The sequence below is a fragment of the Panthera pardus genome, unplaced genomic scaffold, assembly GCF_024362965.1.
Source record: "Panthera pardus isolate Hobbes unplaced genomic scaffold, ASM2436296v1 HiC_scaffold_2, whole genome shotgun sequence".
Taxonomy (NCBI): domain Eukaryota; kingdom Metazoa; phylum Chordata; class Mammalia; order Carnivora; family Felidae; genus Panthera; species Panthera pardus.
Window position 1 is genome coordinate 76,642,896 of NW_026526765.1, and position 13,288 is coordinate 76,656,183.

Genomic DNA, 13,288 nt, shown 5'->3' on the forward strand with positions numbered 1-13,288 from the left:
GAAGTCAGCATTTAACCGACTGAGCCACCCAGGCACACTGAAATGTTTCATGATTGACCCTGGCCAATCATAATCCTGCTCCCCTTTGCTGGATACATACTTTTCTTACATTTCCTGTAGCTATGGGTGGCCATATGATCGCAGTCAGGTGCAAGAAGATTTTTGTGTGGCATTATTTCTTTGAAATTCAAAATCACAACCTCTCAAAGAGAAGACCTTACTCATAATCTATCTTCTTTCTGAGTTGCTTGTGTAAGAAAATAATGTTTGTAACTGTGACAGCCATCATATGAAAGACAAAGATGATAAGCCCATGTGATAAGGAGAGTGGGAAAGATGGAATGGCCTGATGATAACATTGAGGCACCTAGTAAACTCTGGTCTATCTCTAAAATTTTATAACTTAACTGGGTTAGGAAAGACTTCTCCAAGGGAACAACAGAGACCTGAAGGATCAGTAAGAATTAATTAAGCAAAAAGATCAGAGTCCTCTCAAGCTGCTACGTAGCATCATGTACTCTAAGAATTGAAATATATGATATCATGAAAAAAAGGATTAACCTCACTAAAAGAAACATTTGACTAGCTCCTGGAAGATAATCTCTAAGCCCCTGAAGAGTTCTGCCTGAAAAGAGTGTGTTTTCTTCATCTGAGGGCATCAGCCTACACCACATAATCTATGCTAACAATATGATTTATTGTGGGGCCTTCGAAGGGTTTGAGAGTTTGGAAAGGTTGAACCTCTGGAAAGGCTGGAAACCCATCTCAGTAATGCAGGCAATCAGCCATTTCTATGTGACATAGAAAACTCTAGAAACCAAGGCTGATAGAAACTCTAGAGACCAAGACTCTGGTTATCTTGTTAGCAATACTCCATGCATATTGTGACACATAATTGCTGAGAAAAGTAAGCTCTGCCTGCCCCCAGTGGAGAAGGACAACTGGAAGCTCCGTCCTTGGAACTCTCCTGAATCCTGTTCCATATACCCCTTCCTTGGCTGATATTAATCCATGTCATTGTATTGTAATAAACTGTAACTGTAACTAAAATACCTTTTTGTAAATATTGTGAATCCATCCTACAAATTATTAAACTTATAGTGTTTTGGCAAACCCTTGAACTTGTAGTAGATGTCAGAAGTAATGATAATTTGCTCCCTCCTAAATGTTGTAGATGGTTTACAAATTAAACACAATACGTATAAGCCAAAAAAGGTAGTATTCCTTACTTACATTATTTACTATACCTGGTTGTTATCTTTCTATAGCTATTCTTGATGGCTGGAGATGGTGTGTAGAATTACATACACTTGATCATTGAAAGAAACTTAGACTGTTTTAATATGAAATAGTATTTTTTTTGGATGAATCTATTTGTCCAGAAGATTTTGGATAAACATTTCTGTATTAATTTTCTAGGGTTATGTAACAAAATACCACAAACTGGGTGGTCTAAAACAATAGAGATTATTGCATCAGCTCAGGAAATAGAAGTCTAAAATCAAGTTGTCAGCAGGGCCAGGTGTCCAAAAAAATGGTAAAGAAACATCCTTTCTACATCTTCCTAACTTTGGGGGATCTGCTAGAGACATTTGGCTGCTCGTCTTCCAGCTGCAGTACTCAGTCTCTGCCTATGTCTTCAAATGACATTCTCCCCTTTGATTCTGTTTAAAAATTTCCATCTTATCATGAGGACTGTAGGCATACTAGATTAAGGATCCATCCTCCTGCAGTATGAAATTGTCTTATCTAATTATATACACAATGACCCTATTTCCAAATAAGGAATATTCTGAGATTGCATTTATGACATCACATATTTTGGGGAAACAATTCTACCTATAATTGTTCTTCTATTTCTTTTACTTTTTTTTTATGTTCATAAAACAGTGGGGTATATAAGAATTGCATGCATTCTGATGATGAAACCTAGCTCAGTTCTATGCAGATTAAGGCTTTGGTAACTCAGTGGAGTGCTCATGCTTGCCTGAATGTGAAGTCCAGCTAATGGGTTGGCAAATTCTCTCAGGATCTGCTCTATGAAGCTACTGGGATTTCATTACAAATCCAGGGATCTATTGAAAACTTCTACCCTTTTTTGAGTATAATTAAGAAGAAAAATCAGAGTGCTTGGTCTGACCCCTCTATTTCCTCTCCAGGTTCTATTCCACTTTCAATGTGGTAGACATTTGAGAATGGCTATGGGTGTAAAGGGAGGGAATGGTGAGAGGGGAGGGGATATATACTTCATTTCTGGAATTGGGGAAGTAAAAAATTCAGCTCTGCAGTAAGTCATTAAAATGCAGTTGCTGTGGAGACACTCATTGGCATGATTCTTCCCTTATTTTCAAATATTCTGAAATATTAATAAATTATACCAGATCAGATGATAGGATCAAAATAAATGCAGTAAGTACACTTTTACCCTTGAACTTCTATTTACTAAAGATTAAAATATAACTCTCTTCTAATACCTACATGATGGTATCCTATCTAAAATTAGAAAACATATTTCTCTTGTGCTATGGATTTAATCAAGAATGACCTTATAGCCTAGCAATGATTTTGCTGGCCAAGTGGCATTAATTCTTTTGAAAAGTACTTAAACTATTTACACAATTCATGAGGATCCTCATGGTTTTATGCTTTAAGGTTAATAAAATTTTAATTCATAAAATTTAAAAAATATTCTATGTATAAAAAGGACATTTGGACTAGAATTTACTGAGTTATGACATCCTGGTTTTCATTGTAAAATGCCCTAATAATTTTTTTTGACCATTGGTATTGATATTGTCAGAATACCAGACTATGCTTTTACGTGAACTGTTGATATAATGGCCCATTTTTTTTTTTTAATTTTTTAATATATGAAATTTACTGTCAAATTGGTTTCCATACAACACCCAGTGCTCATCCCAAAAGGTTCCCTCCTCAATACCCATCACCCACCCTGCCCTCCCTCCCACCCCCCATCAACCCTCAATTTGTTCTCAGTTTTTAACAGTCTCTTATGCTTTGGCTCTCTCCCACTCTAACCTCTTTTTTTTTTTTTTTTCCCTTCCCCTCCCCCATGGGTTTCTGTTAAGTTTCTCAGGATCCACATAAGAGTGAAACCATATGGTATCTGTCTTTCTCTGTATGGCTTATTTCACTTAGCATCACACTCTCCAGTTCCATCCATGTTGCTACAAAAGGCCATATTTCATTTTTTCTCATTGCCACGTAGTATTCCATTGTGTATATAAACCACAATTTCTTTATCCATTCATCAGTTGATGGACATTTAGGCTCTTTCCATAATTTGGCTATTGTTGAGAGTGCCGCTATAAACATTGGGGTACAAATGCCCCTATGCATCAGCACTCCTGTATCCCTTGGGTAAATTCCTAGCAGTGCTATTGCTGGGTCATAGGGTAGGTCTATTTTTAATTTTCTGAGGAACCTCCACACTGCTTTCCAGAGCGGCTGCACCAATTTGCATTCCCACCAATAGTGCAAGAGGGTTCCTGTTTCTCCACATCCTCTCCAGCATCTATAGTCTCCTGATTTCTTCATTTTGGCCACTCTGACTGGCGTGAGGTGGTATCTGAGTGTGGTTTTGATTTGTATTTCCCTGATAAGGAGCGACGTTGAACATCTTTTCATGTGCCTGTTGTAATGGCCCATTTTTATAACAAGCCATTCCACATATGATACCCAGGAAAGATTTTGAAATCATACTAAAGTTCCAACTCATTGGGATGTCTTTAGCTCTCCCCACAAGTCATTATAACACAGCCACAGGAATTTTGTATTTGTTGCTTCATATGCTTAGCATGCTCTTTCATGCTTGCTGTATGGCTGACTCATTTCCATCTTTCTTGTTTAAAATGTCATCTTTTGACATCTCTGTTAAAATGTCATCTTTTCATAGAGACTTTATATAATAATCCAAACAAAATCAGCCCCACTAATAGCTCTCTATGCCATCCATATTCCTATAGTATTTCATTAGTTGTAATTTTTTCTACCTGAAATGATCTCATTTTAAGCCTGACTCATCTGTCTACATTTTCTAAAATATAAATCCTGTGAAGATAAGGATGATATATGGTATCTGGAATTAACTAAGTATCCAATAAATCAAGATGAAGCATTAAAAACAATAAAACATGATTTCAGCTAAATTAAGAACTACAATCTGTAAAGTTCTGTGATCTCCTCTAATAACTTTCCATCACCTTGGATTTGGAATAGGAACTTTTAAAGCTGGACTAGAAGGAGAGGCACTAGGAGGAAATTGAAAATCAGGAATTTGGCAATTTTGAAAAGAATAAAGTATAGGTACTGAGAGAAGGAGAGATTGAGATAAATGTAAGATACGCTCTTAATAACATTTATGTTCAAAATGGTTTCACTGACCCCATACAAAGCATATCCCCAAATATGTTTTCAAATGGGATCCTCCATAGACTGACTTTCATAAGATTAGTAGAATTTGGCTTGTCCAGAAGACAGGACAATGATTCTGAGTAAAAAGTAGATATAGAGGGCCAATTTTATATAAGAAGTTAGACCTGAAATAGGTCAAGAGGAAAACTGTTTCGTGGAAGGCAAGGATTTTTTAGTGTCTATATCTCCCTGAGTTATTTTCATCACATTTCTTCCCACTTATCCATGAAATTTTATTGGATTCACACTCTCAGAGTTCCTCAGGCATGTGGATAAACCAGTGAATTAGACAAGCCAGCTTCCTGATAGTATGATATTTATAGCCTAATAGGGGAAAATAAACATTAAAGAAATAGTTATGCTGGTTAAATATAAAAGGTTGAATGCCCTCAAGTATAGTCAATTCTTCCTGAAACATCATATAAGCAACAACAACAACAACAACAACAAAAGAATGGTTAAAGATTGTTATTTGTAGCACTCTATAAAGATAGAGGGATCAGAGAGGGAAAATGCATTGCTGAAGCTTAAAAGGAAATGATAGAGTGGATAGATGTAGAGTATCAGAGTCTAAACCCATGTCTGCAGTATGGAAAACAATAATTTTTTTAACCTATCACCATTCTTCTAAAGGTTCAAAAATTAACACTGCCATTGGCGTTGGCAACTGTGGGATATGGCCGAGATTATAATTAGTAAGACTGGTGAAAAGTTTAAGGAGCTACAAGTGCCTCATCCTTTCCCCCATTCCATTTAGACTGTAGTACTATATCCCCACCATAGTATAAGATGGGGGTTGTGGGATCTGAGGAGAATTAAACAGAAGACTGTTGGGAGCCAGGCATGATTGAGGGTGGGGAAACCATATGGAAAAATGTAGAGATTAAAGAATCAGGTGTGTTCATAATACCTGGAACCCCAGCTTTCCTCGAAGTCATTGTAATCCCAGTAAGATAATAGAAAATTGTGTTCTAGGAAATCTTTTAAGTAAAAAGTAGACAATTTAGTTCAAATTACATGGTTGGCTCCTACTCAACAATCTCATTACACACTCATAGATTTAAGTAATCTTAGTGCATACAGGATGGGACAAACAATTCTCAAATCAGATAAAAATCTCAGATATGTAAGATGGAGATTGAAGTAAATAAATAAACAGTAACTTCTAGGAAACACAAACAATTTGAAAGGAAAATGAATGTCAAAAATATATTTTGAATATCAACAGTAAAAGAAGATATTTTAACATTTAGCAAGATCAGGATAGTATTAAAAACTATAAAGAGGGGTGCCTGAGGGGCTCAGTCAGGTAAGCGTCCTACTCTTGATTTCAATTCAGGTCATGATCTCATGGTTTGTGGGTTCGAGCCCTGCATCGGGTTCCCACTGACAGTGTGGAGCCTGCTGTGGATTCTCCCTCTTTCCCTCTCTCTCTTCCCCTCCCCCACTTGTACTTTCTCTCTCTCTCTCAAAAATAAATAAATAAAATAAAAAAAAAATAGAGGTTAAAGTAGTGGGAATCCCAGAAGAGAACAAAATGCAATCATGGAAAATAAAAAGGAAAGCCAAACTGACTGGATGATCAATTCAGGCATGTCAACTGTAAATAGTGAGATCCTATAAAGAGTGAATTCATTAAGGAAAGAAAATATTCAAGAACATCTTCAGAGCAAGAATTTAAATTTTTTTTCCTATGTGTCTATTTAACCTACTACTGCAACAAAAAATGAAAATAAACCCACACCACGTAGAAATTACTACGTGTTCACTAAACTATATCTCTTTTGAGTTACATTGGCTATGAAGTTTTTATGCTTTCTCTACTCTCTTCCCACATCTGCTGGCTCAATAGAAATGATCCAGCAGAGGACTCCTCCAAGGCCTTAGTAACTTTCAGAATGACAAGTTGGGAGGAGCCTGAAACGCTACACAGAAAGCCGTATTCCAAGTACCTTCCAAACTGACTATTAGTGGTAAGCTACAGGGATTTGGGGTTGTTTGTTATAGCAGTAGCCTATAGTATTAATAAAAAATGTAAATACTATTTCTCTAATCTGTATAGATATAATCATATTGGTGATATGAGAGGAGGACATAGAGAAAATATGTTTGTGTATGGAGGGGAGAGAAGAGAGAAATATTCTTCATTCTTTTCCATAGTGGAAAGTAAATAAATAATGACAAGGTAAAAAAAAAAGTTTATTTAGAGATATTTAGGTAAATGTCAAAATAATTGGCTAAAAGATTTAAAAGATGTGTTTATAGAAGAGTAACTGAGGGGTAGAATCTTCTCTTTTACTTACGGACATTTATAAAACCATTTGATTTTTAAAACTGTATGAATATTTAACTTAGTTAAAATTCAATACAAATGAAAAATATTTCATTTATGAAAACTTTACAAATGTGTGATGAGATTGCAAAATTGAGGAAGTTAACCTGTTAGGAATGGTTAATCAGGGAAGACCTTAGAGAGGCAATGATAACATTGAGATCTGAAAGGTGACATGGTATTATGTAGGAACTTTCGTACTCCTATCTGTTGCTATGCAAAATTATGTGATCCATTCATTTACTAGAAATCAAAAAAAGTTCTGTTTGAATATGGAAATATGAGAAAAGTATATCACTGAAACATTTTTAGAATGTTAAACAAAATAGGCTTAAAGAATTATACTGAATTGAAACCTCAAATCATAAAAAGTTAGTATAATGTGAGTTATTCAAGAATGATGCATTAAAATTTACATTTTTTAATTTGAAAAAAATATGTATAGAATGCAAGACTTTTTCTCCCTAATTTAACAATAATTAACTATGGTGGAGGAACACTTCTGCCATTAGCTAACGACAAAGTGTGTGGAAAAGTATGTACCTCATCCTTTTCAAAACTCAGAAATAATAAAAATTTAGTGCTAGGATCATATGGTTTTTCACTAAACTCACGACTGCAATATATCATATTTTAAAGCTTCATCCAACTTGTGTTTTATGTTTAGTTCTCTAAGAACAGAACATCTAACCCTGAACACAATGGACCATTTGTCCAATAACCTGTAGAGTAACTCATGCTTTTCATGGTGGAAATTTCAGGGCATTTCTTTTCTTCTAGAATAGTCTTCCAGTGTTCTGACATCACAGGCTGGTGCTTAGTCTCATAGACAGGAGGACTTTCCAACTCTATTGTGCTTAATCCTCTTTCTTTACAATGTTTTCTGAAATTAATGCTGACAAAAATAACTTGGGGGTGTAAGAAATAATTAGTTGAAAGAACAAACAACATATCAAAGTCCACACCCTTGAGCTAAAATGTAAAACAATGCTATTGTTCTTACAAGAAATCTTTTCTTGGCTTTCAATGTGTGAAAGCATGGAGGAGATTAATGACCCTTTAGTTAAAAGACTCCAGGAGAAAGTATCTGTAAATCATTTGTTGGTTTCTAGGAACATATAGCAAGAAGCTTTCATTACATGTTCTATTTCGATAATAGTACTCCTCTTTTTCTTCAAGCCTTTTCTTCTTTTCAGAGTTGCTAGCCTTATAATCAATGAAGACATGCTAATTACGTTTCTCTCCAATGTGGCCTCTATAGCACAAGCTTTTGTCTACCAAATCACTTCTAATGGGATTGCTGACCAACAGAGTCATTCCTACAAACAATTTTATACTCCTAAAGAATTGTATCTCTAGTTCTTTCATTTGAGTTGCAGAAATAAAAATGTACAAAAATGACTTCAAATGTCTTGTTACCTGTATAGCACATTTCCCTGGTCATCCTTCTCTGTTCAAATTAGGAAATAACTGTCTTCTAAATCTGAAAAACAAATTCACTAGGCAATTTATCCTTCACTTTAAAATAACTGCTTTTTACCCCCTTCCTATATCTGTTTTCACCTCTTTGTGTTAACTGATTTTCTTGGCAGTGCATAGATTATTAAATTTGGCTGGTAACATTTTTGGCTATTCAAAACAGATCTCAAATATTATTGGCACTCAATGATTAATTATTAAATAAAGACTATAGTACAGGGCAAGTCAGAAAATAATAAGCATATAGAGAAACCATATATAATGAATGTCAACACCATGGATGAAAACCTCACAATATTATATAGGGAGTGGATACAGTTATGGTTATTTTTAAATTAAAATTTAAAAAGGAGCAAAAACGTCCATGAAGAAATAAGAATGTACAAAGAAATAGATAAGAGAACTGCAAAGAAGGAGATGCAAATTAATAACTTTGTTTTTTTAATTAATAACTTCTATTGGGGCACCTGGGTGGCTCAGTTGGTTGAACATCCGACTTCCACTCATGTCATGATCTCCCAGTTTGTGAGTTCGAGCACCGTGTTGGGCTCTGTGCTGATACTTCAGAGCCTGGAGCCTGCTTCAAATAATGTGTCTCCCTCTCACTGGTCCCTCCTCTGCTCACGCTCTGTCTCTGTCTCTCTCAAAAATAAATAAACATTTAAAAAAATTAAAAGTTTAAAAAATATTTAAAAAATTAAATAAAACAGATCAATGAATAACTTCTACTTAGAGAAAATATAGTCTGTGTTCCAGTAACACTAATTTTATGTAGTTTTTTACTAAAGTAAACTTCCTAATCTGAAATTCAAAAGTTATGTGTTCCCAAATTATTCATCATGTTACTGTATCATGTACTTCACTTACTCAAAAATAAAGAAAAAAAAGGAAGACACAGGTCTGATGATAGAGTAATATGTTACATGTCAAAATTATTTCCTTTTCTCTGAACTTTTCTCTTTTTTTCTATGAAGTTCTCTAAAATTTCTGGTGCTACAGAGAATAGTTAAACATATTTTAAATGTATTTGATGTAAAATTACAACATATTCTGTTTTTACAAGTTTTTAAGCAATCAAAGACACTTTGAATTTAGCAATGTATCATTCAGATTAGCATTTTGATAAAAGAGATTTAAAAAGTATTTAATATAAAATATCTATTTTTATATTTTCTTTGAGGAATACTTTTTTCTATACATAAATGATAACTTTGAAATATGTTATTTTATTTTTACTAATCATTCTGCTCAGTAATCAGGAATTGCTTAGCATAATGCTTGGCACAACTAAGTGAAAGATATATTGGTAATAAATTCGCAGCAAAGACAGAGAAATTATTTAGTGCTTGATTCTGATTCAGCATGTTATAAACACCCAAGGCAAAAATATCCTCATTATATAATTAAAATAATGCGTTTTATTTTGGCAGAAGCTTGGATCAGGGACAAATAGACTTGTATAATATCTCTATAGTTAATTCACTCTGGGGCACTTGGGTGGCTCAGTTTGTTTAGTGTCCAACTCTTGATCTTGGCTCAGGTCATGATCCTAGGGTCATGGGATTGAGCTCCACATTGGGCTCACACTGAGCATGGAACCTCCTTAAGATTCACACTCTTTCTCCCTCTGTCCCTCTCCCCTGCTCATGCTCTCTTTCACTCTCTCTCTCAAAAATAAATAAATAAAAATTCTGGGGGCGCCTAGGTGGCTCACTTGGTTGAACATCTGACTTCAGCTCAGGTCATGATTTCACAGCTTGTTAGTTCGAGCCCTGCGTTGGGCTCTGTGCTGATGGAGCACAGGCTTGGAGCCTGCTTCAGATCCTGTGTCTTGCTCCCTCTCTGCCCCTCCCCTGCTCATGCTCTGTCTCTGTCTCTCTCTCTCTCTCAAAAGTAAATAAACATTAAAAAAAATTTTTAAAAATTCTACGACCTCATATTCTTTACTAATATATACATTTTTCAAGTAATGGAGAGGACTTAAAGAATACTTTTACTTTAACAGTGGTTATATTATCTAAATAGTTTACTACATTTAGCAAAGCTTTTTTAACAGTGGCTGTTTTTAATGTTTATTTATTCATTTTTGAGAGTGGGGAGGGGCAGAAAGACAGAGAGAGAGAGAGAGAGAGAATGAGAGAGAGAATCCCAAGGCAGCTCCACAGTGTCAGTGCAGAGCCCGAGACAGGGCTTGAACTCACAAACCCTGACTGAGATCAAGACCTAAGTCAAAATCAAGAGCCAGATAGATGCTCAATGGACTGAGCCACCCAGGTGCCCCGAGGAAAGCATTTGTTAAAACAGAGAATCAAAAGACGACTTTAATGATAATAAATACAATTTTCAAATCTTTTAATTTAATTTAATTTAGTTTTTTCTATATGGGATGCCTGTTGGCAGAAGCTTGGACACGGTCAGGGTGGTTGGGAGTGTGGGATTTTCCATGAATGTAAACAGGGCAAAAAGAAGGTCAACAAGATGCAGCTGGAGCCTGCAAAGTGTGTTATGTGGCTCTGGGCACGTCGGGGGAGAGTAAATGAGTCCTCATGGAGGGCAGGGAAAGGATAGGCTGGGATGATATGAGCGCCATAGTGGCTCAGAGAATGGAGGAATCAGACCTGAGGCTTTGCCTCCATGACCACTCTTTCCAGAGGAAGGCCCATCACCCAGGATCTTGGGAATTCTACAGGATGGTGGTACATCCTAAGAGAAACACCTGGGTGACCAAACGCCAGACTCCTTGTGTCAGACACATTTGTAACAAGTCTGGCTCATGTCACCTCTCCAGCAAACTCCAATCTTCGTCACACCTAGCCCCCTAACCCACCTCTAGAGTCCCAATGCGGGGAAGCCTCCCTGTAGGGTGTATGTGTGGGAAGAAATAGTTACTATGATTTTATATATGGCATGTGAGCTCTTCATGAAAAACTACCATTTCTGTTTCCGCTTTAAAATGTCCAACATAGGGGCGCCTGGGTGGCGCAGTCGGTTAAGCGTCCGACTTCAGCCAGGTCACGATCTCGCGGTCTGTGAGTTCGAGCCCCGCGTCAGGCTCTGGGCTGATGGCTCGGAGCCTGGAGCCTGTTTCCGATTCTGTGTCTCCCTCTCTCTCTGCCCCTCCCCCGTTCATGCTCTGTCTCTCTCTGTCCCAAAAATAAATAAAAAACGTTGAAAAAAAAAATTTAAAAAAAATAAAATGTCCAACATAATCTAAACGAATGGCTGGAATACCATCTATTCTTGTCAAGTATATACATAATGAACCAACAAGTTCTTGATTCTCCTTTTTTTTTTTTTTTTAATGTTTATTCACTTTTGAGAGACAGAGACAGAGCTTGAGCAGGGGAGGGGCAGAGAGAGAGAGACAGAATCCGAAGCAGGCTCCAGGCTCTGGAGCTGTCAGCACAGAGCCCAAGGTGGGGCTCAGACTCATAGACCATGAGATCGTGATGTGAGCCAAAGTCAGACACCCAACCGACGGAGCCATCCAGGCGCCCCAGTTCTTGATTATTCTTAATGGACATTTTCGTTATTTGTCACTAACGTCGCCATATTTCCTGAGAAAAAATGCAGGCTAGAAAGTACTTGAAATTGCTCAAGAATTTAAGAGATGATAAGCCTTTTCTAGCCACATTATGTTGTTTATCATCATAAAACCTCCTGAGTATTTAAGGCAAATGTCTATGTGTTGGTCATGTTTGCTTCATGATATACACTCATAGGTTTTATTGTCCTATTTTGACAATTGGCTTGCTCTAAGGTATAATGTAGCTGAATCAGAACTTTGTTTCTTGTCTCTTCTGGGGTCTGGTTTAACACAAAATGGAACATTAAGTCAAAATAAATTTCAATATAAGTCTAGAATTATGACAGCTAGGCTTTCTTATGGGGTGGATTTCAGGGAAAAAAAGCGCAGGAGATTCTAGCATACTGAAATGTCCAAAGCTATCTTTTGGCCAGAAGAGAAGTAGATTAAAAAAAATTCTTTGCGAGGATGGGCTTTTATTTTCAATACATATTTCTTAATATTTTTTTTTCCAGAGGATTTCAGAGCTTGATGCAGAAAGACACCTGCTATACCATCTGCAGTAAAACTCTTGCTGCTTCCCTTCCTCAGAATGGATTCACTTATTGACCAGGGCCAGGGAATTAAGTTTAAAAGGCTAAATTAAAAAGGTATCTAATTTATTGCTACCACTTCCAAAAAAGAAAGTGTGAAATTAATGGTAACGTGCCAAATTTTGAAAGCCAATTATGAGCAAAGAATTTCGAATTCAGAGATGGATGACACACAGCTCTTTCCTTCCAGAAAATACATTCTGGTGGAGAAGACAAATACTTCCATAATCAATTAAGACCAAATGTGAAAAACTATAAGAACATGGTTATACGAAATAGACTAGGAAAGCACAAGGAAGACAGTGATTAATTTTGACTGGAAGAATGGGAAACTCTAAGAGATGGAGACTGAAATAGACTTTAACGAATGAATTCAAGGGGACCTTCCATTGTTTGAGGATAGAGAAGAAATTCAAGGTATAGGAAATCAGTAACCTGAAAAAGATAGGAAGAGTCTTCCTTATTTTAAATTTTAAAGAGTCAGAATTTTATACCTTGAAAAAGACACTGGACTTCATTTATTTTATGAGTCTTGAAATCACATTTCTTGTTACTCTAAATATAGATGTGTTTCTAGGAGGTGCAGATAGAGGAAAGAATATTTTGCTGCAAAAATTAAATTTTGGTGCTGGAAGTCCTTTCTAACTGCTCAATTTTACTGAAAAGGAAATAGCTGCTTGGAAGAGGCATTGATATCCACTTTGTCAGAAATAATTTTGCCTAGAAAATAAGATTCAGGAGTCCTGATTTGTATTCCAATAAACTCTACCTTACCTTACTATTACCATACATCTTTTCATCTAGAAGGATTGAGCCAATCTTTGAAAATTAAAAATAGAGCAACTAAGTTGTGATAGTAACAGACTTTCATTTTTTTGTCCAATCAGTTTAACATGTGATTAATGAGCCTCTACAGTATGGTAG

At 36.1% G+C, this 13,288-nt stretch overlaps 1 long non-coding RNA gene across 1 annotated transcript in view; it reads right to left on the reverse strand.

The window, feature by feature from the left end:
- Nucleotides 1–13,288, reverse strand: part of LOC128778357 (uncharacterized) — a 60,166-nt gene that overhangs the window by 35,987 nt on the left and 10,891 nt on the right. Inside the window, exon 2 of the long non-coding RNA XR_008423956.1 lies at nt 8,186–8,249. This is a non-coding gene — a long non-coding RNA (uncharacterized LOC128778357). The remainder of the gene's footprint in view (nt 1–8,185; nt 8,250–13,288) is intronic.